Below are 21,272 nucleotides of genomic sequence, written 5' to 3' on the forward strand. Positions count from 1 at the left end.
TGCTTCCGTCTTTTCATTCTTGTTTTTTGCAAAGAACACACGAGTTAGTAAAGACAACTTGCCAACAGCAGCATTGATTCAAGGAAAAACACTGATGAAAAAACAAAGCAGACTCCCATTCTGACCCTGGAGTGAGACCTGCTGGATTTATATAGCCCAGTCTGTAAGTGTCCAAAGTCCTGGGGCAGTTTCCCAAGCAGGAAGCCTCGGCCAATCTGGCTCTCAGAGAACCTCCCTTGAGAGTCTGGGGAGAAGGAATCACCAAGGGCCGCTTCTTTCCTCATGCAGCATCTCACTGGGGAGCTCAGCCTAATCTGGACATGGTCCCTGTGCTCTTGACCCTCATCCCAATGTCCAGGAGAGGGCACTGGACCCAAGCCTTCAACTGAAGCAATTAGATTCCGTGATTCAAGTAGTGTGGCCCCAGGAGAGAAGGCGGGGGATGGGCAAGAAGGAATGCATCAGGTGTCCTGGGCAGGGTCCACTGGGGCCCAAGCTGTGGCCCAACCTCAGGCTATGAAGGGGTCAAAGTTGAGACTGAACCTCCAGCTGACAAGTTCTGGGAAGAGGCTGAGCCAGGCTGATGAGAAGCAGTGTATCTCTGAGCCCACTGGTTCTTAGAGTCTGGCAAGGATACCAGCCTTCTTGTCTCCCTTACACTCAATTCCATTAAGAGCTCAAAGGGCAGCCAGCAAGGACCTGCTGGAAAACCAGGATGGCCCCAGAGGCAGGGGGAGAGAATGCTGACTCTGACCTTAGAAGGTCAGGAAGACTGTGTCTCCAACTGCTTTATATCTTCCCATCCCCATCCTTCATTCCCAAACCTAGCAGTTACCAGTCTATAATAAATAGCCAGGAGTCTGAATAAATAGTAAACCATCTCCTAAATAGAGCATGTTGGGAGAGGAGGATCATTGCCTTTGTGTTTTAAAGGATGATGGCTGCTTTTCTAGACATTATCATGAATCCCAAAAATATGCTTTAGGTCACTTAATTTTCTCTATAAAGCAAGACTTTTCATCATGGTGTCATACTGAACATATACTCATACTCTTGTATGGTATTAAATTTAAAATTTTTATTTTTTTTGTTACTTTCCCCCCATTTTCTTTCAAGTGGTTGCTTTTTCCCCCAAATGCTGATAGTATGTGTGTATGTATGTGTGTGTGTATGTGTGTGTGTATATATATATATATATACACACACACATACCAGAATTTTTCTTCTGCTGCTTTCGTAAAACTTACTAGATCCAAAAGATCTCTGAATGTTTTACCAGAGACCGTGTCTGTTCAGTGAACTGAGTTAATCTGCTGCTCTGTGAAATAAAACCTTACACATCACCTCAAGTATTGTAGTCATCTTGCAATGTCATTCTCAGTGATTAAAATCATTTCCAGTCCCCTCTGTGGCCGATTACTCCCTCCTGCTCTATTGAAGACATTATAATACTTGTGGGGAAAGTTTCATGGCTACAAAAGCAGGGGCAGTTACTATTCAATGGAGATTCTGCCTGACACAGAGCAGCACTGTCCAAACTCGTGGAGATCAAGATGGGCTGGATGCCACGGAACTGCACTTCATAGGACAACTCAGCTGGAGAGAATGCTGGGAAAGTTCCAAAGCTTTTTCCTAGAGAAAAGTCCACTTTGCTTAGATTCCCTCAGGACTCTCTTCTCTTTGGGATTCCTCAGGGAGTATATATTGAATTTTCTGCCATTCAATTTGTATCAGAAATCTAGCCCAAAGATTTGATACTCAGGGGAGATCACCTATACTTTTCCAAATTTCCCTGGTCACGAAATTCTTACTCTAAGACAGCATTATTCAGAAGCTTCCCTGGTTGAAGTGAGAAGGAGACATTCAGAACTTTAGTTTCTTGAAGGAGCTGATATACTTATTTCTTTCCAACAGTGAAAGCCATGTACTGGAATATGTGTCCCTTGTTTCTCAGGCTGGGGAAGGTCAATGCCCAATTTAAATTTCTTTCTTTTTTTTTTATGTTTATTTTTGAGAGAGAGAGTGCACATAAGCCGGGGAGGGACAGTGAGAGAGGGAGACAGAGGATCGGAAGGAAGCAGGCTTTGCACTGATAGCAGAGAACGCAATGAGGGGCTCAGACTCACGAATGGTGAAATCATTACCTGAGCCAAAACTGAAAGCTTTAACCAAATGAGCCACCTAGGCGCCTCAGTTTAAATTTCAATCATAGCATGTTTGTTAATGTTTGTCATTAGTACAGAGGCATTCTCTTTTTCCCTTCGTCTTGATTTTCCATTCCTATTTTCCTCATTTGCAACTTATATCCCAAGCGTCTGCCTCCAGCCTAGATCATCCTCCAGAGATTTAGAATCAACTGTCCTCTCAACATTTCAATTTGGATTATCTCAAGAATCCCAAACTCAGAACATCTAAAACTGCACTTAATTCCCCACCAAAAAAAAAAAAAAAAAAAAAAAAGCCAAACCAAAACAAAACAAAAAAACAAAGAAATTTCTCTTTGCTTTTCCCAGTCCCAAAGAATGTTAACCCCATCCATTCAATAGCCCAGTCATCCTTAATTCTTTTCTTTTCCTCACTCCTCTGTATCTGTCAAGATATGCTAGGTCATGTTGCTGTATATTGAACACCTCCCACCTCTCAGTGGCTTAACCCAAAGAAAGTTGATTTCTGGCTCTGACTAATGAGTCAGAAGTGGGGCTCTGCTCCCCTTTGTCACACTGCCTCTGGGTCCTAGGCTGACAGAGTAGCCACTGTCTGGAACATTTCTGGTCACCACAACAGAGGGAAGAGAACTCTCAGAGGCTTCATTCATTCGTATGATGCTGAGCTCAGAAGCAACACACATCTTTCTGCTAGAGCTGATAACTCAGCTCCATCACCCAACTATGGGAGGCCAGGAAGCAGAGCTCCACTGTGAAAAATTAATAAGAGCGTTAATGACTACCACACTGTGTTAGGATGGACTCCCCAGAAGCAGACCTTGAGATGCCAATTCATGTGAAAATGATTGGTCAGGAAGTACTGTCTGGAAAAAAAAAAAACAGTATGGGAGTGGGAAAGAGAGACATGGAAGAGAAGGAAGTGAAGCAAATATCTGACATCAAACAAAATCCCATGAAGGGCAATTTAGGCTCCACTCCATGAGAATTCTGGAGACCGTCATACCTCAGAGCAATCTGGACAAGGGGCAAGGAATCTGGAGCAGTTCTACTTCTGCACCAGGAGTCATTTGCCAGGGCTCTGTAAATCCCAGGTGCTTCTGGATCTCCTTGCCAGTATTGCTGTTGGAAGTGAAAGCCCAACAGGAAAATGGCAAAGGGATCTGAAAGCATACAGGTGGAACACAGACATTCTCTACCACCGCCCCACCTCCCCATGCCAACAAATCACAGCATCCTACTGGTTCTATCTCCCATGTATTTCCTAAATTGTCCCATTTCTCTCTACCCTGAGCGGCCTCATCCCTCAAGTACCCCTTGAGGCTATCATCCTTGATCTTCTACAGTACTGCAGTCAGGATAGTGATTGGCATTCTTCACATCTCGGATCTAGACTTCCAACTATAGTGAGATTGTTCTTTCTGATTCATGTGGCCTTTCCCTAGTAACATCTCAGATTTGTCACGTCTGCTTTCTAATCAAGATATAATCCCCATTTTGCAGATGAAAAAACCGAGCCTCAGAGAAGTTTTTACCAATAGTCATTCAGTTAGTATTTAGTAGAGCCAGAATATGAATCTACTGTATGTCAATTCTAAGATCTTACCCACTGTATTTCACTGTTTCTGGGTCATGATTAATCTGTCCACTCTACTCTGATTACTACTCAATTCGACAAACTTCAAATTCAATTTGTTTAAAGCCAAATTTATCATATTCTTTACCTCCCTTACCAAATGTCCTGCTCTTGAGTTCCCGATGTCAGTAATAGCTCTGCCATCTTTTGGGGTCACCCTTGACTCTTCTTTCTCTTTCTTTCCTTGTTTCTAGTGATTTCCACAGTGATAATACTTCTGATTTCTAAAGCCCATCACTGCAGGTAGGGCTGGCTTCTGTGCCCCACCCTGTGGTGTACAGAGTACCTGACAAGTACCCCTATGTGGGAGGTCCTGGAACTGGGCCCAACAAGGGCTCATCAGTAGTGGATATCATTCCAACAATATTCTATGCCAAGAAATGAAATCAGAATCCAGGGAAAGAAGCCAAAGCTGGCCAGTCAGTCTGCCAAGCTGGAAGTCTTGGACACAGTTATAAACAGAGGGAAAGAAGCCAATGGAGAGGGAGAGACTGACTGATGATGGAAATGAATAAAGCAGTAATGGATGGAATAGGGTCTTGGGGAGAGGCAATGAAAAGTCTTGCCATGTGACTCTTTGGGAGATGGCTGACTCTGATGACTGGGGTCTTGAGGGGAAGGAGGTATATGCCTGGCATATAATAGATGCTCAAAATAGTATTGAAAGATCTTAAGGAAAATCTCTGTCCCTTATTCCCTGGAGGCACCTAATTTAAATTAATCTAGTTTTCCCCCCTTTAATCTAGCATTTATCTTCATATATCTTTTTTTAAATATTTATTTATTTATTTTTGAGAGAGAGAGAGCATGGGGGAGGGGCAGAGGGAGAGAGAAAGAATCCCATGTAGAAAGAATCCCCACTCAGGATGGAGCCCAACGTGCACAGCTCGATCCTGCAACAGTGAGATCATGACCTGAGCAGAAATCAAGAGTTGGACACTTAACCGACTGAGACGCCCAGGCACAGGTACCCCTCTTTGTATTTCTAAGTAATATATTTATACTGCTATTTCTTTTTTTCTTTTTCCTTAATATTTATTCTTTTTTTTTTTTTTACTTTTTAAAATTTTTTTTTATTTTTTAATATATGAAATTTACTGTCAAATTGGTTTCCATACAACACCCAGTGCTCATCCCAAAAGGTGCCCTCCTCAATACCCATCACCCACCCTGCCCTCCCTCCCACCCCCCATCAACCCTCAGTTTGTTCTCAGTTTTTAACAGTCTCTTATGCTTTGGCTCTCTCCCACTCTAACCTCTTTTTTTTTTTTTTCCTTCCCCTCCCCCATGGGTTTTTGTTACGTTTCTCAGGATCCACATAAGAGTGAAACCATATGGTATCTGTCTTTCTCTGTATGGCTTATTTCACTTAACATCACACTCTCCAGTTCCATCCACGTTGCTACAAAAGGCAATATTTCATTTTTTCTCATTGCCACGTAGTATTCCATTGTGTATATAAACCACAATTTCTTTATCCATTCATCAGTTGATGGACATTTAGGCTCTTTCCATAATTTGGCTATTGTTGAGAGTGCTGCTATAAACATTGGGGTACAGGTGCCCCTATGCATCAATACTCCTGTATCCCTTGGATAAATTCCTAGCAGTGCTATTGCTGGGTCATAGGGTAGGTCTATTTTTAATTTTCTGAGGAACCTCCACACTGCTTTCCAGAGCGGCTGCACCAATTTGCATTCCCACCAACAGTGCAAGAGGGTTCCCGTTTCTCCACATCCTCTCCAGCATCTATAGTCTCCTGATTTGTTCATTTTGGCCACTCTGACTGGCGTGAGGTGATATCTGAGTGTGGTTTTGGTTTGTATTTCCCTGATAAGGAGCGACGTTGAACATCTTTTCATGTGCCTGTTGGCCATCCGGATGTCTTCTTTAGAGAAGTGTCTATTCATGTTTTCTGCCCATTTCTTCACTGGGTTATTTGTTTTGTTTTTCGGGTGTGGAGTTTGATGAGTTTTTTTTTGTTTTTTTGTTTTTTTGTTTTTTTGTTTTGAGAGAGAATGAGCAGGGGAGGGGCAGAAAGAGAGGTGGACAGAGGATCTAAATTTTTTTTTTTTTAACGTTTTTTTATTTATTTTTGAGACAGAGACAGAGCATGAACGGGGGAGGGGCAGAGAGAGAGGGAGACACAGAATCGGAAGCAGGCTCCAGGCTCTGAGCCATCAGCCCAGAGCCCAGAGCCGACGCGGATGTGGGGCTCGAACTCACAGACCGCGAGATGGTGACCTGAGCTGAAGTCGGACGCTTAACCGACTGAGCCACCCAGGCGCCCCTGGAAAGAGGATCTAAAACAGACTCTGTGCTGACAACAGAGAGCCTGACATGGGGCTCAAACCCACAATCTGGGAGATCATGACCTGAGATGAAGTTGGATGCTTAACTGACTGAGCCACCCAGGCGTCCCGCGGCTATTTCTTGATTTATCACTTTGAAACTATTAACTTCCTATTAGGTAGATGATGATTTAGTCTTTTACATTATCACTTCCTACTTCGCTTCTCCAGGATAAAAAATTCTAGATAAATTAATAGTCACTGTATTGGGTCTCCTGCCGGCTCAGTTGGGGGAGCGTGAGACTCTTGGTCTCCGGGTTGTGAGTTCGAGCCCCATGCTGGGTGTATTAACTTTAAAAAAAACAGCCAATGTATTATTATGGCTGCACAAATATGGATTAGTGATGAACCTATTAATTACATACTGTATCTTTACAAATTTTTATGTTTCCAGGAATTAATAATTTTTAAAATTCTGTTTTTTACAAGCCTATCTTTAATGTTTTCCCAAGTGGTCCATCTGCTCTTCAAATACTCTCTCAGTAAAACTTTATTCTTCCCCACAGTGCACCAGCATATTAGATAATCTATTCCCATTTTTTTCTTGGAGCCCCCTCGCCCCCCCCAGTCATAGCACTCCTCCCCTTATTGTAGTCTGTATAGGTTGCTTGCTGTAAAGCCCTACTGCTCCACTATCATCCTGAGAATTCCCCTCTCTATCAAAGTATTTCTTCTGCTGTGTTTCCTTTTCCTGGATTCTTTTCCTTGGTCTGCTCTCCATATTTGCTGAAACACAGCTTACGGCAGGCTTTACACAAGGAAAGTGTCTCAATCTATCCCTATGCTCGATTCATGGCTTGGCTAGGTAATTTTGAAGGCATTACCCTATTATCTTCAACTATTTTGAGCACTTAATATATGCTAGGTGGCTTATGAACAACAGCAATTGGTTTTTCAGCGTTCTGGAGGCTGGAAATCACATAGCAATCTGCTAGCATGGTTAGGGTTTGGTGGGGTCCCTCTTCCCAGCTGCAGACCAATGCCTTCTACTCATTCATATCTTCACATGGCAAAGAAAGGGCAAGAGAGCTCTCTGGGCTTCCAATAATCCCATTCGTGAGAGCTCATGACCTGATTATCTCCTAATATTATCATATTGCAAGTTAGTATTCAACATAGGAATATTGGGGGTGACAAAAACATTCAGTCCACTGCAGGCTTGTCCAACACGGCTGTTTACTTCATCAAGCCTAAGAAAATTCTCTCATTCCAGTCTGCTAAAACAGAGTCTTTTATAAAATAATATCACTATGGGAGTGAGGTCCCAGCATCTTTTCCATATACTTCAACCTAATTAAAGGACTGATATCCTACCACCTTTGCCGTATTCTATCGGTTAGAAGGAAGTCACAGGTCTTGCCCACACCAAAGTGATGGGGATTAAACAAAAGAATGCACACCAGGAGATGGGAAAATATTGGGGCTCACTTTTGGGTCTGTCTGCCACAAGGTACACTCTGTATATGTTTGGTATATATATATATATATATATATATATATATATATATATATATATTTTTTTTTTTTTTTTTTTTTTTTTTTTTTGAGAGAGAGAGAGAGAGAGAGAGGGTGTAAGTGAGCAAGGGGAAGAAAGACAGAAAGAATTCCAGGAGAGGCAGAGAGAGAGAAGCGGGGCTCACTCGAAGCAGGACTCATGTTTTTGCACAAAGTGGGGCTTGTGCTCACATGATGTGGGTCTCCAGATCACCCGAAGTGGGGCTCATGCTCACCTGAAGTGGGACTTAAACTCATGAACCATGAGATCATGACCTGAGCTGAAAGTCAGATGTTTACGGACTGAGCTACCCAGGCACCCCTGTATATGTTTGGTATTTAAAGTCTTTGTAACATTAAGAAAATTTGGCAAACTAGAGCATCGAACGGGTTAGCTTTTTGATTCCAATTTAAAATGAGTGGATAGTTGACTTAGATTAGAAATTTTGAGTTAAGAGGTATAAGAAAGAAAATTATATTGGACTATTTAAAAATAACATCCACCATACTCATATGTTTCATTTATTACAAATATCAGGATTATTGAAGTACACGAAAGGGGAGTGGCCAAGTCTCCAAAGAGAGCCACAATAAATTTGTGTCAATTTTGCTCTTCATAACAAGAAGAGGGGCTTATTCTCTTCCCCTTCAATCTGGGCTGCCTTGTAACTAACTCTGACCAGGTGAATGAGGCAGAAAGGACATTCTGGGACTTAAACCCAGACCACACAAGGACTGGTAGCTTGTACTTTGTATGTCTTGGAATGTTCTTTCTTGGAACCCAGCGGCCATGCTGTGAGGAAGCGAGTCATGTATCTGATTGTAGAATATATAAAGAACTCTTAAAACTGTATAATAAAGAGCTAAAAACACCAATGTAAAAATGGGCAAATTTTCAAATAGATATTTGAAAAAGAAGAAGATATAGAAACGGCCAATGAACACATGAAAGATGCTCAACATTATTAGTTATTCAAGAAACACAAATTAAAACCATAACAAGATACCACTTCATACCTGCTCGAATGGCTATAATAAAAAAGACAGATAATGATTACTGTTGGTGAAAATGTAGAGCAAATGGAACGTTTGTACATTGCTGAGGTGAATGTAAAATGGTGTAGCCACTTTGGATAACGGTTTGGCAGTTTCTTAAAGAGTTAAACATATGTGTATTTTTTTCATTTTTTAAAATGTGTATTTATTTTTGAGAGAGAAAGAACACGTATGAGAATAGGGGCAGGGCAGAGAGAGAGGAAGAGAGAGAGACAAAGAGGATCCGAAGCAGGCTCTGTGCTGACAGCAGAGAGTTCTATGCAAGGCTTGAACTCATAAACTCTGAGATCATGACCTGAGCCGAAGTCAAACCTCCAACTGACTGAGCCACCCGGGTGCCCCTAAACATAAAGTGTATTAAGCACGTTTTTTTCTTCTAATAGTTCTGACATCCGGGGCTTTACAGACCCTGGGGAGGCTGCCCCTCTCAGGTCTAGCTAATTTCTAGAGATGGTAAACAACTTGTCCAGGAAGGCACCTTTCACATGTAAACCAACCAATCCAAAGCTGGTACCCCAACTACTTCCTTTCCAGAGCACTTAGGTATAAAAGCCATTATTTCCCCACCGTAATCACCTCAAGGCTAAGTAACTGAGAATGTGAGACAACTCTGATGCCCTAGAGCTCGCTAAAAATTACTCAAACTAGCCAATCCCAAACTTGTTTACCATGTGTCACTTGTTCCTTCCTGCAGATACCATAATACATGCTTTTGCCCACGTTTTCCCCTTTCTGCCTCCTAACTGATGTGGTGCTTCCCCATATGGCCCTGCATGACATAGAGTGACCCTCCTCAACTTGGGAACTGTGAGTAACCGAATATTTTTTTCAGTGAAAATCATCTCTTGATCTGCTGGGCTCACCATATGTGAATAAAACTAAAACCAACATTTTAAAACAATATGTTTACCATTTGATCCAGCAACTCCATTCCTAGGTATTTACCCAAGTGACATGAAACTGTATTTCTGATGTGGGGAACAAAGGCAATATGGAAAAGTTCGGTTTTCTTATAATTTACAGCCCATTGACAAGTCCTTGAGACAGGCAGAGTGACCTTCTTCTAGGAACTTAACTGCCTCAATGTTAATACTTTGCTAAGGGCAAAAGGCAATGTTAGCTTAACATTATCCCAACCTCCAGGATCCTGTAAGTCTACTTTAACATATACAAGTTTCTTAGAAAACTTCCTTTATCTCTACCCCCATATATGTGTTAGCAATCATCCTTCAAGCATATGCCACCTGAGATACATCTGAATGGTCTCATGACTGAGTTTTTACTCAACAGTAATAAATGACCTTTTCCTATCAGCAGCTGGCCCCCCAAGGTCCTGGAAACCTTGCTTCCAAATTCCTTAAGAGACTTGGGCTATCCCTAAACCCATCCCAACTTGAAGGTATATAATCAGTCACCAGTCACAACCCAGTACAGCTCTTTCTGCCCATGGATCCTGTCCCCGTGCTTTAATAAGACCACCTTTTTGCACTGAAAACGTCTCAAGAATTCTTTCTTGACTGTTTGTTCTGAACTCCAACATTTCCACACAAAGATTAGCACGTGAATATTCATAGAATCATTATTCATCATAGTCAAAAAGTGGAAATAACCCCCAAATCCATCAACTGATTTATATTATGTATTATAAATACATAATATATACATATTATATAATAATATAAATAATAATAAATACAATGTATTATATCCATACAATGGAATATATTTTATATGTTTTTTATTCAGAAATAAAAACCTTGAACTACTGAAAGATGCTAAAACATGACAAAACTAAAAATAATTATACTAAGTGAAAGAAGCTAAGGCACGAAAGACCACACACTGTATAATTCCTTTTATAAAAATGTCCAGAAAAGCCAAATTTATAAAGAGAAAACATATTTGTGATTGGCTGGGACTGGGATGGGAACAGAGACTGCAAATGGGCACGGAAGTTCTCTTTGGGCTCATGAAAATATTCTGAAACTGGATTGTGGAGATACATGTGCAGCCATGTTAACGTACTAACCGTCATTGAATTGTGTCCTTAAAATAGGTGAATTTTACAGTATGTAAATTATTCCTCAACAAAGTTGTTCTTATTTATTTATTTATTTTAAAATTTTTATTTAATGTTTATTCATTTTTGAGAGATGGAGAGAGACAGAGCATGAGCAGGGGAGGGGCAGAGAGAGAGGGAGACACAGAATCCGAAGCAGGCTCCAGGCTCTGAGCTGTCAGCACAGAGTCTGACGTGGGGCTCGAACTTGTGAACTGCAAGATCACGACCTGAGCCGAAGTCAGATGCTTAACCGACTGAACCACCCAGGTGCCCACAAAGTTGTTTTGAAAAATAAGAAAGTCTGGAACAAGGAAGTCAATGCCTGGGGGATGAATATAATGTTCCAGCAATGTCAGCTTGCCATTCGGTTTTCCTACATCTACCAGTACCTATCAGATGGAAGTTCTGTGGGGTACCCAAGAAGTCATCCTGACTGGACTAAACAAAATCTGTGTAGACACGCTGGATTCCCCTCCAGGTAAGGCCACATCACATTAATGCTTTGTGTGTGTATCTATGTATGTATAGGGAGAATGTGTGCTTCAATGGCAAACTACACAATACACCCTTTCTCTTTACAGATGGTGATTCCGTAGAAGCCATTTTATTTATTTATTTATTTATTTTTAAAGTCTACTTATTTTTGAGAGAGTCCATGTGTGCAAGCGGGGGAGGGGCAGTGGGGAGGTGGGGGAGAGACAGAGAATCCCAAGCAGGCTCTGCACTGATGCTTAATCTACTGAGCCACCCAGGTGCCCTCATGGGAGCTATTTTGTAACTCTTTACCTTGTAGATAACAGAAATGTAAAATGATTCTTGTCTAGAGGCATGCAAATTCTGCCCTGTTCAACAGAGGCTCAATTGACTTCCCTCCCCCATACGGAGGAAGCTCATTTTGCCTCCATTTGCACATTCATTGAACCAATTCCTGCTTTATAATTGTGTCCGTTCTTTGACTTCTCCAGTCATAACATCTGTCAGATTCCCTAATTCTGAAAAAAAAAACCAAAAAAAACCCAAAACCCATAATCTTTAACATGTTCATTTTATTTCTGAATGAGAATCATGATTTTATCTTTATTTATTTATTTATTTATTTATGTATTTATTTTTTAAACGTTTATTTATTTTTGAGAGAGACAGAGTGTGAGCAGGGACGGGCAGAGAGGGAGGGAGACACAGAATCCCAAGCAAGCTCCAGGCTCTGAGCTGTCAGCACAGAGCCCAATGTGGGGCTCAAACTCGTGAACCGCAAGATCATGACCTGAGCCGAAGTTGGACACTTAACCAACTAAGCCATCCTGATCCCCATGATTTTATCTTTTTGTGTAAGCTATCTTTCACATATTGTCTTTAATAGACTTATTTTTATTTACTTTTTATTTAAAAAAACTTTTTTAATGTTTATTTTTATTTTTGACAGAGAGAGAGAGAGAGACAGAGCATGAGTGGGGGGAGGGGCAGAGAGAGAGGGAGACACAGAATCCGCAGCAGGCTCCAGGCTCCGAGCTGTCAGCACAGAGCCCGATGCGGGGTTCGAACTCACAAGCTGTGAGATCATGACCTGAGCTGAAGTCGGACGCCCAACCGACCGAGCCACCCAGGCGCCCCAAGACTTATTTTTTTCTAAGAGCAGTTCTAGGTTCACAGCAAAATTGATCACAAAGTACAGAGTTTCCATATACCCCTGTCCTCACATACACAGCATCCCCAGCTGTCAACATCAGGCACCAGTGACTCATTTACCACATCAAGAACGTACAGTGACACACCATTATCCCCCAAAGTCTATATAACATGTTTTTAAGGTATCAATAAGTTTTTGTCATCTTTATAAAATCTCAAGATAACCTTGCAATGCATCATACTACCTAGATGCAGTCCAGATAGGTCTCCTAAATGAGCCACCTCAGCGTGTCTTTCAGAATTCTGCTTCAACACAGTTTATTTCTGCCTAAGGGTGCTACCTGTTATAAGAGGATGACAGATGTCATCCACAGAGAAGCCTGTGGGATCCTTAGAGAGCCAGAGAATGAACCTCTTCCAAATCTCTATCATGCATGCACATACCCTCATGCTTTATTTCATAAAGAATTAAACTGAATTAAGCTGAACTGAATTTCACAATTCACCTACTTGCTTGTGCCAGAAACCTGATGGTTACCCATAGAGTCCCTCTTTACCTTCCTTTATTTTTTGTATTCAACAAATAACTGTCAAATGTCCGATCTGAGCAGACACACTACTAGACCTTGGAGAGACAATGAGCGTGGGTGCAGTCCCTACTTCTGTGGAACTTATGATGCCTAGATAATCATACAAATATATACTGAAAACATGCTATGAAAAAAACCCATGACTTAAAATCAGGGCCCCTGATTTTTAGCTGGGCAGCAAGGTGGGGCCAGGGGAAGCTTCTCTGAAGAAATGACATTTGGACTGAAATCTGAAGTTGAATGGAAGTTAGGCATGGATGAAGTGGAATGGAAGTGTGGTGTGTGTGTTCACGTGTGTGTGTTTGTGTGTGTGTGTAGGCAGTACGGTAGTTAAGCAGTCCCTACCAGGCAGCAGAAAAAGCTAAGACAAAATTTTTTTTTAAAAAAAATGTTTTTATTATTTATTTATTTTACAAAAGGGAGAGAGTGAGAGAATAAGCAGGGAAGGAGCAGAGAGAGGGAGGGAGAGAGTCCCAAGCAAGCTCTGCCTTTTCAGCCCAGAGCCCATCACAGGGCTGTATCTCATGAACCATGAGATCATGACCTGAGCTGAAATCAAGAGTCAGCTGCTTAACTGACCGAGCCACCTGGTTGCCCCCCACCATAAAATTCTTGAGGAGAGAAAGAGCATTCTAGTTGCTGTCAGGCCACCATGGTGGGAGTGTGGGCAGACAGTGGAGGATGGAGATACGAGTCTGGTGATCTAGAGAGGTCAGTCTTTGGAGGACATGGGAAGAAATTTTATTTATTTTAAGAGCAGAGGGAAGATGTTAAAATATTTGTATCCCAGGGCACCTGGCTGGCTCAGTCAGTAGAGCATGTAATTCTTGATGTGGGGGTTTTGAGTTCGAGCCCCATGTTGGGTGTAGAGATTACTTAAAAATAAAATCTTTAAAAATATATTTGAATCCTTTGTGAAATACTCTATATTGGAAAAGATCATTTTATAGAATATGGTGAGGGGACACAATGGATTTTGCAACAGTCCAGGGTGGAAAAGAGTATTTGTTTGTTTGGACTAGAACTGTGGCAGTGGAGTTGAAAAGAAACGGAGGTGTAAGCAGGAAGAGTTAGAGCTCCCTGGAAAAAGAAAGACAAGACATAGCTTTCCTTGACATGAGAAAAGTCATTTTAGGCACCTGGCAATCTTGTGACCTGGGCACTACTTGCCCAAAGCACATTTCTTGCAGAACTTCTTGGAAGATGTTGAAACTGCAGAAGGATAGACTCTATCATTAATGACTTTAAGGGAACAAAAGAATGTAGGCACAAAGGGCCACTATCAGGCCAGGAAATAGCCTAATCGTATCAGGGACAATAAATCAGTGGTAAAACTCCCAGTGCTGGTTCCAAAGTAAAGGTTGACCTGAAGCACATTCTTAACTTATCTTTGCAGGATCTAAACTCCTTTGAGTGCTCAAATACTGGACCAACTGGAGCCAGAGAATTGATGACATCTGACCCTTGCTGGCCCTCATGACTCAGATCAACCAAGACCTGGACACTGTCGCCTTAAGAGGACTTTTGCCTCAGTTCCATGCTGAGTTCCCCATTGTGCAAACCTCTTCATGAATACGTATGCACCGCGTCACCAGTTTTGTTGTTTGAGGAGATACTGCTTTGGGAAATATCATCTGTGTTCTTCTTTACTTATTGCAAGTAAAACCCTTCCTTTTCCTTTTCTTTGGCTTGGTTGTGTCTTTTGGCTTGACACCCACAAAGAGGCAAACTCAGTTCCGGGTAGCAGAGGGACACAGGTGATATTTAGAAAATAAATTATAAAGGACTAGTTGATGGACCAAAAGTGAGAGATGATGCAGGAGATGAGTCAAAGATGAGTTTTAGGAGAAAGCAGGAAAAGACCTCTCTGACCTCAGCCGTAGCAATCTCTTACTCGACACATCCCCAAAGGCAAGGGAATTAAAAGCAAAAATGAATTACTGGGACCTTATGAAGATAAAAACTTCTGCACAGCAAAGGAAACAACCCACAAAACGAAAAGGCAACCAACAGAATGGGAAAAGATACTTGCAAATGACATATCGGACAAAGGGCTAGTATCCAAAATCTATAAAGAGCTCACCAAACTCCACACCCGAAAAACAAATAACCCAGGGAAGAAATGGGCAGAAAACATGAATAGACACTTCTCTAAAGAAGACATCCAGATGGCCAACAGGCACATGAAAAGATGTTCAGCGTCGCTCCTTATCAGGGAAATACAAATCAAAACCACACTGAGATATCACCTCACGCCAGTCAGAGTGGCCAAAATGAACAAATCAGGAGACTATAGATCCTGGCGAGGATGTGGAGAAACGGGAACCCTCTGGCACTGTTGGTGGGAATGCAAACTGGTGCAGCCACTCTGGAAAGCAGTGTGGAGGTTCCTCAGAAAATTAAAAATAGACCTACCCTATGACCCAGCAATAGCACTGCTAGGAATTTACCCAAGGGATACAGGAGTACTGATGCACAGGGGCACTTGTACCCCAATGTTTATAGCAGCACTCTCAACAATAGCCAAATTATGGAAAGAGCCTAAATGTCCATCAACTGATGAATGGATAAAGAAATTGTGGTTTATATACACAATGGAATACTACGTGGCAATGAGAAAGAACGAAATATGGCCTTTTGTAGCAACATGGATGGAACTGGAGAGTGTGATGCTAAGTGAAATAAGCCATACAGAGAAAGACAGATACCATATGGTTTCACTCTTATGTGGATCCTGAGAAACTTAACAGAAACCCATGGGGGAGGGGAAGGAAAAAAAAAAAAGAGGTTAGAGTGGGAGAGAGCCAAAGCATAAGAGACTGTTAAAAACTGAGAACAAACTGAGGGTTGATGGGGGGTGGGAGGGAGGGGAGGGTGGGTGATGGGTATTGAGGAGGGCACCTTTTGGGATGAGCACTGGGTGTTGTATGGAAACCAATTTGACAATAAATTTCATATATTGGGGAGAAAAAAAAAGATGAATTTTAGGTCACCTACTGGGTGAGGTCCTTCCCTGAGGCAGGGAACACCAGAGGAGACCACACTCCCCCATCCCCTGTTTTTGTCTCAGGAAATCTCTCCAGCTGCTCCCAAGGGTTTGGTTTCTTACACAGAAGGGCATGAGTGGTCAGTCTCCTTTTCCTGGAAAATGACCAGCATAAACCCAAAATGAACATAGATTTTTCTAAACAAAAGCCAGTAAAGGGGCTGTCTAATGCAACATCTCTGTTAGGTCCAACTACACAAATGCTCAAGAACAAGGATACATAAAAGCCTGCTCAGCTGCTTCTTCTTCTTCTTCTTCTTCTTCTTCTTCTTCTTCTTTTAATGTTTATTTTTGAGAGAGACAGAGACAGAACGTGAGCAGGGGAGGGGCAGAGAGAGAGGGAGACACAGAATCCCAAGCAGGCTCCAGGCTCTGAGCTGTCAGCACAGAGCCCCATGTGGGGCTCAAACCCACGAACTGTGAGATCATGTCCAGAGCCCGAGTTGAGTGCTTAACTGACTCAGCTACCCAGGCACCATAAGCCTAGTCAACTTCTTGAAGTAGGGAAGGGAAAATGTTGGGAGAGAAAAAAACAGCAGGTAGGGGGGAAAAAGTAGGAGGACAGTGACCTACATGATCCTGGAACTCACAGGGAGAAAAAGTTATCTCACTGATGGTAATTCCCAATAGGCACATCCAGTTAATCAGAGTCCTATTGAATCGGCTTCTGTAATAGCCTGTGAGTTAACCCTCTAGCTTCATTTCACTGCCTCCGTTGAAAGTAGGTGATCAGGTTCTCGTGACTTCTTTACCTGAACTGCTAAAATAACAATTGTATCAGGACCGTATTTGGCTGCATGGAACAGAAACCCAAATATAGTGGTCTCACCAAATAGAAATGAACAGTACAGAGCTGGTAGCAGCTCAAGAAGTTATCAAGGACTGACCTCCAGATTCATAATCACATTCCAGGCGGGAAGGCAGCACCTTAATCAGAAAAGTAAAACTTTTGGGGCTCCTGGGTGGCTCCGTCGGTTAAGCGGCCAACTTCAGCTCAGGTCATGATCTCACCAGTTTGTGAGCTCGAGCCCCGCGATGGTCTCTGTGCTGACAGCTCAGAGCCTGGAGCCTGCTTCAAATTCTGTGTCTCGTCCTCTCTCTGCCCCTTCTCATGCTCTGTCTCTGCCTCTCAATAGTAAATAAGTGTTTAAAACAATTTTTTTTAAAGAAAAGTAAAACTTTTTTTTTTTTTTAACGTAGGCTTTCAGCCCAGCACAAAGCCCAACACTGGGCCCAATGCAGGGCTTGAACTTAAGGCTTGAGATGAAGCCCTGAGATGACACCAAGAGTCAGACATTTAACCAACGGAGCCACCCAGGTGCCCCTCTTTTTCTTTTTCTTTCTCTACTGAGAAGGTATGGAGGATGGATAAAGACTAGGTCATGGATAGTATCTGCCTCAGCTACTCACCTTAGTTCACTGTGGCTAATCCCGCCCCTTTTTCCAAAGCCTTCTCTATGCGCTCTCTAGAGGCATCATTCTAAGATCAGATCGTGTCACTCTGTTGCTTCAAGTATTTTAGTGGTAACCAAGGCTTTCAGGATAAAATTCCAATTCCTAGCTAGCGCACGAGGGCCTTCGGGATCCGGGTTCACCTCTCCCTCCTCCCATCTCCCCTCTCCTGTAGGGTCCCAGGGCACAGCTGCCCCTGCACATCCCAAAGCTGACAGTGTTACAAGTCCGTGCACCCTCACTCGTTGCCTTCCCCAAATTGCCAGTCCCCTCTCATCCCAAGCTCAATTCTAGCTTTTGCCAGATTTCAGTGGGGACACAATTTCTTCTCAAGTCTTTCTGGGTGTTCTTTCTCTCCCCTGGCTTTTTGGCTTTCCCTCTGCTGTCGATGGCACTTCTCACACAACAGGCCTGTTATTGGTTCACTGGACCCAAGAGCCCCTCAAGGGGAGAGACCGTATTTTAGCGTGAGCCATCAGGAGATAGGCTCTGAATGAATGAATCCAGCCCCATTTGGAATGATCATGTCTTTGCATAGGAGACCGACGTAGAGAACAGCCCATGTATTATATATTTAGCAACCTTGCCCTTTGAGGAAAGGCGGAAAATGGGAGACGAAGTTGTGGCAAATGCTTCAGGGTGGTCTTCCCTTACTGATCTGTGGAGTAGCTAAGAGCCTTCAACCTCCTTTCCTAGAGAATGCTTTCCAGATCAAGAAGGAAATAAAATTTTCTTGAGTCTCATTTTGAGTCTCATTTTCCCTCTCCTTACCTCATAAATCCAGATGTAATGGAAGTTCCAAAAGATGACAAAGTAAACAAAACACGAAGAGGAAGAAACACAGGGTTTATGCCATTACCTCCAACATGAGTGAGACATGGGCAAAGATTGTGCCTTCCTATTCACCTGTAGAGGCTTCACAGCCTGTTATAGGGGAATGTTTGCATAATATCCACTGTCCCCTCTCCCAAATATGTATGTTGAAGCCCTTCCCCCTCAGTGTGGCTGTATTTGGAGTAAGGAAGGAATTAAGGTTAAATGAAGTTGTACAGATGGGGCCCTCATCCAATAGGATTAGCGTCCTTATAAGAAGAGACAACAGAGACCTCTACCCACACCCTGCATCCACACTGAGGAAAGTCCGTGTGAGGGCACAGCAAAAGGGTAGCCACTTGTAAGCCAGGAAGAGAGCTCTCACAAGACACCAAATCTATTGGACTTCCAGCCTCCAGAACTGTGATAAAATTAACTTCTATTGTTGAAACCACCCAGTCTGTAATATTTTGTTATGGCAGCCCAAGCAGACTGTGACACAGCCCTTGGAATGTGCTTCCTACCTAGTGAGTAGTCAAGTATTTGCCAAATTATGTATGTGTATAATGATATATCTATAAAAGGGTATAAAATAGCTGTGAAGATTGTGATTATGGGTGATTTTCATTTTTGTTACTCCTGTTTCTGTATAATTTGAACTCTTTAGGGTGTTTGTATATTATTCTGTGTAGTTTTTTTTAAGGTCTAAGTAAATTTTTAGGGGCGCCTGGATGGCTCAGTCAGTTAAGCATCCAACTTTGGCTCATGTCATGATCTCATGGTTTGGGAGTTCGAGCCCCACGTCGGGCTCTGTGCTGACAGCTCAGATCCTGGAGCCTGCTTCGGATTCTGTCTCCTTCTCTCTCTGCCCAGCCCTTGCTTGTGCTCTGTCTCTTTCTCTTTCAAAAATAAATAAACATTTAAAAAATTTTTTAAAAAGATTAAAAAAAATTAAGTAAAATCTACCTCACAACACGGGGCTCAAACTCATGACCCCCAAATCAAGAGTCACATGCTCTTCCCACTGAGGAGCCAGGTGCCCCTATACTAAGTTTTAAAGAAGCAATTTATTTAGTTATTTATTAAAAAAATTTTTTTTTAACATTTATTTCTTTTTTGAGACAGAGAGACAAAGAGCATGAATGGGGGAGGGTCAGAGAGAAGGAGACACAGAATCTGAAACAGGCTCCAGGCTCTGAGCGGTCAGCACAGAGCCCGATGCCGGGCTCGAACTCACGGACCGTGAGATCATGACCTGAGCCAAAGTCGGCCGCTTAACCAACTGAGCCACCCAGGCGCCCCTTAAAGAAGCAATTTAAATCATACACCATACAAAGCTAGATGGTTTATACTCAGAACAGACCAGGATATAATCATGGGTCATAGAGGCAACGTTCTGGATCTTAGAGCAGAAGACATCTCTTGTGTGGTCTGTACACAATGTCTCTTATCAAGGTTAAAGCATCTGGAGGTAAATTTCTTGAGAGTCTGCTTAGAGGTGTTAGGATTGAGGTTGCAGGTGTGAGCTCTGATAGGCTAGGGATAGTGTCAGGCTTTGCTCATTATTATATTTTCAGTACCTAGGATGGTGGGACAGAGTTGCCAATAGTTCGTTGAGTTAAAAAAAAAAAAAAAAAAAAAAAAAAGACATCATTCTTTTGGTTAAACACAAAGAGATTTGCCAAACAATCAAACGAATGACCAAGGGGGATCTCAGATGTAAAGTGATTCTATTTCTTTTGAAATTTGAGAGCAACCATATCTAAGCAGGAAAATCAATTTGTAGGAGACGGGTGGGTGATGGAATGCAGAGAAATTCAACCGTGCAGCACTTAGCTTCCTGAATCACTAACCTCTTGCTCCTGGCTCTCTCTTGCTCTGTTCAGGAAGTTTTGTCTATGTGAGAGGCTTGTTCTTAGCAGGCCAGAGTAATTTCTAAAATCAGAATTAGTGAACCAATCCACTCATGAAGATCCTGATTGTTGGGACTTAAACCCAACAGGCTTTAGATTTTAATATAATTTGTGTGATAGGGACCTCTTGTGGTAAGTCTGTGTACTTGATCTCATAGCACCTAGAAAATACACACAAACATACTCAGAGGTGAAAGGACTATTATTTTTTGGGACATAAATACAAATGTTGAACATTAACAATATAGAAATACAAATGGCCAGTAAATAACTAAAAGATTTTCAATGTCTAGTATTTAAGGAAATTTAAAGGGTGATGTGTGTGTATGTGCATGTGTGTTTAGTACAGCATTTCATTTCATTTCATGTCATTATTTTTTAAGATTAAAAAAATTTTTTAATGTTTGTTTATTCTTGAGAGAGAGCGACAGAAGATGAGTGGGGGAGGGGCAGAGAGAGAGGGAGACACAGAATCCGAAGCAGGCTCCAGACTCCAGGCTCGGAGCTGTCAGCACAGAGCCGGTCACAGGGCTTGAACCCTCCAATCATGATGAGATGGTGACCTAAGCCGAAGCTGGAGGCCCAACCAACTGAGCCACCCATGTGCCCCTAGGATTTTATTTTCAAGTAACTTCTCCACCTAACATGGGGCTCAAACTCAGAACCCTGAGATCAAGAGTTGCATATTCCACCAACTGAGCTGACCAGGTGCCCTAGTACAGAATTATAAAGGGAGTTATGGCCAGTGTTGAGAGAAGGGAAATAGAAGGGAAGTAGACACCAGGCACACCTACAGAATTGCCAGGAGGGTACATTGACAAAACAACTACTACATTCCCTTTCTGGAAAGAAACAAGGTGTTAAAGTTGCTTTAAAATGTTCGTATTTCCTAACCTAGTAATTCTGCTTCTAGAAAATTTTCCTGTAGAAATGATTAAAGACACTGACAAGTTTTGTGTATCAGGCTTTTCTTCAACTTACAGAACAGAAAAAAAGGAAATGTATGAAAATAGGAAGATAGCTAATTAAATGATGCTATTTCCACATAAAGGAATACTACTTAGCATTTAA

The sequence above is a fragment of the Panthera leo genome, chromosome A1 (genome assembly GCF_018350215.1).
Source record: "Panthera leo isolate Ple1 chromosome A1, P.leo_Ple1_pat1.1, whole genome shotgun sequence".
In the NCBI taxonomy this organism is placed as follows: Eukaryota; Metazoa; Chordata; class Mammalia; order Carnivora; family Felidae; genus Panthera; species Panthera leo.